At 39.6% G+C, this 3,272-nt stretch overlaps 1 protein-coding gene across 1 annotated transcript in view; it reads right to left on the bottom strand.

Moving 5' to 3' along the window:
- Window positions 1–3,272, bottom strand: part of LOC106869525 (coiled-coil domain-containing protein 152) — a 39,102-nt gene that overhangs the window by 20,780 nt on the left and 15,050 nt on the right. The window lies entirely within an intron of this gene.

The following is a 3,272-nucleotide window of genomic DNA, read 5'->3' on the forward strand; positions in this document are numbered from 1 at the left end:
GGGGGAGAGAGAGAGAGAGAGAGAGAGAGAGAGAGAGAGAATCATTTTGGATCATTTATGATTTTAGAAGGTTCAAATAATGTTTTTGTGCATGCATGTGTGGGCAGTTCATGACACCTTGGGCAAGTCTCTTCTACTATAGTCCCAGATCAACCAAAGCCTTGTGAGTGGGTTTGGTAGACTGAAAGCTGTATATATAAAAAGGAATTAAAGGTAATGCTATGCTACTTCATAATAATCGATATTATATACTTCGGGAGACCTATATGTTAAAGGTAATGTGTTTAGAATTATCCAAGCTGAAATTCCATAAGTCTTTTTTCCCCCTTTCGAAGCAAACTCCATGAAGCTATACAAAAAATAAGAAACTCTAACAGGTCCTTAATCTTCTCAGATAAGACTAAGAACTTATACATGATAGGCACACACTTACAATAGACTTTTAAATGATTCTATTACATAAAAATACAGACACAATTCCCCACACACTTATATCATTAACTGTGAAGCTAAACAGATAGCAATTAGCCTGGGTATAGCAGACAGAGTAGAGACCTTGGCCAAGAAAAATGAGTTTATCACTTTAAAAGACCACAAGTCGAACTTTGGCTCTAACCCCAAATGCTACCTGATCAACCTGGCCAAATCCGAGATTGATCAAGCAAGTAAGTATATACTTAGGAAGATTAATGACAACATAAGGAGGGCCACAGGCCTCCCTCTGTGGTGCAGCACCAATGAAGTGACTTCATAGTTTAATGCCAATCGAAGCAGAGGCAGGTCTAGGTTTACACAGTTCAACATTATTGTCAACTTTTACCCACCAATTTCAAAGAGTTGCTGATGAAGGCATTTTCTTTGCTAAGGGCTTCACAGACATTAGTGATAGTGATATAAGTGTTATCATGCATGCCAGGAAAACAGTACTGTTCAACAAAGATTCGATATGGATCAAGCAATCTGACTCCGAGGGCGCCTTCAATGTGGCTATGGGAGCCTATGACAGCACCGATGTCTGCAATCTTATCGGACTGTAATCCTAGACATCTTAAGGAAGATGTCTAGGATGCACAGTCTCTACAGAAATGATGCCCTAGCCATCTCTAGAAGAGCCAAAAGACACAGACCGGATGGACTTAGAAAGGACTCAAGATCACTATTGAGACTAATCTCACCACAGTAGATTTCCTAGATGTTACTTTAGATCTGGGCTCTGGTACATATAGGCCCTATCACAAGCCAAATAAGAGGCTGTCCTATGTTAACACAGCCTCCTGCCACCCCTCTATAGTGTTCAAGAACCTAGTGAAAGGTGTAAGCAAGAGGATTTTGAATCTATCCTCTAGCCAAGATATCTTCAATGCTACTGCTCCACACTACAACAAGGCACTGGCATCAAGTGAGTTTAAGGACCACATCTCCTACATGCCAGGCCCTAGCACCTGGAAAAGGAAGCACTGCAGAAACGTCATTTCGTTTGCCCCACCCTTCTCACTCAATGTCAAGACATGTGGAAAGGATTTTCCTCAGGTTAATAGATAAGCACTTCACACAGACACATAGATACAGGCATTTATTTAACAGGCACAACCTAAGAGTCTCCTTTAGTTGTGCACCTAACATAAAAAGTATTTTAACAAACACCCACAAAGCAAGAAAGGAGGCAGGTTGCTCTTGCAGGGTATACAATAACCGTCCAGTAGGAGGATGATGCAAGGCCAAAAGAGTCGTCTATGAAGCCACAGTGACACTTAGATCTGCCATCTGTATTACCAGCAATGTACCATCTAACAACAATGATGGCACTGGAGGTAATGACAGTAGCAGATTAAGCAGCTCTTACGCCATCGACCCCAGCACAATTGCCACAGCCAGACTAGCTGTACAGAGGAGATAACCGATGACTCCAGTACCACCACCACAGATGATGACAAAACCATTATCATTGACACTGATGAAGTGACCAGCCCTGCACTGGCCACACCTACACTACTGCCAGCAGCATCAACGCCAGCCATATGATCAGAGGCGAAAACTACAGCAATAACAATTGCGGAGATGTCAAACATATCAACACCACTGGATCATTGTACCATAACAACATTGCCAACACCAGTGATACCAGTAACATCCCCAGGCTCAGAGCCCACAAGAGATACACCAGGAGTGTGAATGTAGCCACCTCCCAAGCTTGTAAATATATTGGATCAGCCAGCACATCTCTCGAACGATGCTTACACAACCACCAATCATCCTTCAGAGACCCAGAAAGACGTTTTGTTACATCCTTGGCCAGCCATGTGTGGCACCTCAAAGAGCAAAGGATCTCATATGATATCAGATGGAAGATCATAGAACATCCATATGTTAATGGGAGTGGCTGTGGCAAAATCTGTATCATAGAGAAAACCAAAATTCTTAAGGACTATGCTAAGCCTGGTGCATTAAATAATGGTAAAGAAATTTTCTCAAAATGTGTTCATTTCCTGGTTACGCTAATACGAGACCATAAAGATTTTAATTATAGCTTTTTTTTTAATCTTCTGGTCCAGGAGAGATAACCCATCCTCAATAACGATTTATGGGTCAGGTGTTTCTCCTCGTTATCCTAGCATTTCCTCATGTCTGCTAGGTGGGAAGTTAAATTTGTCTTTGTATAGAGTCTGATTAACTGTAGCTTTTGTGGATACGAAACCATTGGCCACTCTATGACCAGGATTAAACTTTTTGTTTTAACACTTATTGCTCTATTCTTTAGAGTGTGTTCCTTTTTCTGATATATGTTAAATTGACAATATATATAATGTACTGTTCCATGATAGATATATAGATATACAAATATACACATTTATATATACTATAATATACAATATAATATATAATATCATATATAATATAATATTTACATCATAATATAATATATATATAAATAATACTAGCAGAAATACCCGGCGTTGCCCGGGTTAAAGAGAATAATGAAATCTAAAAACGCCGTCTAGACTACGCATCATCTTTATATATAGAGATGTATATACACACACGCACCCAAACACACGTATATATATGTATATCAATATAAATATATGAAAGTCAATGAAGTTTCGTAAAAGAAGGTGATCATGTACATACTTTCTTGCTGTTGTGATTATAACACCTCATTGTAAACTATGTTCCTTGTTTTCCCTTGTGGAGCATATACAAATAGGTTTTTTGTTGCTGCCCACTCTTGAGCAGCCAACATACAGTTGTCCATGTGAGAAGCAGGGCTCTTC

The sequence above is a fragment of the Octopus bimaculoides genome, chromosome 23, assembly GCF_001194135.2.
Source record: "Octopus bimaculoides isolate UCB-OBI-ISO-001 chromosome 23, ASM119413v2, whole genome shotgun sequence".
NCBI lineage: Eukaryota > Metazoa > Mollusca > Cephalopoda > Octopoda > Octopodidae > Octopus > Octopus bimaculoides.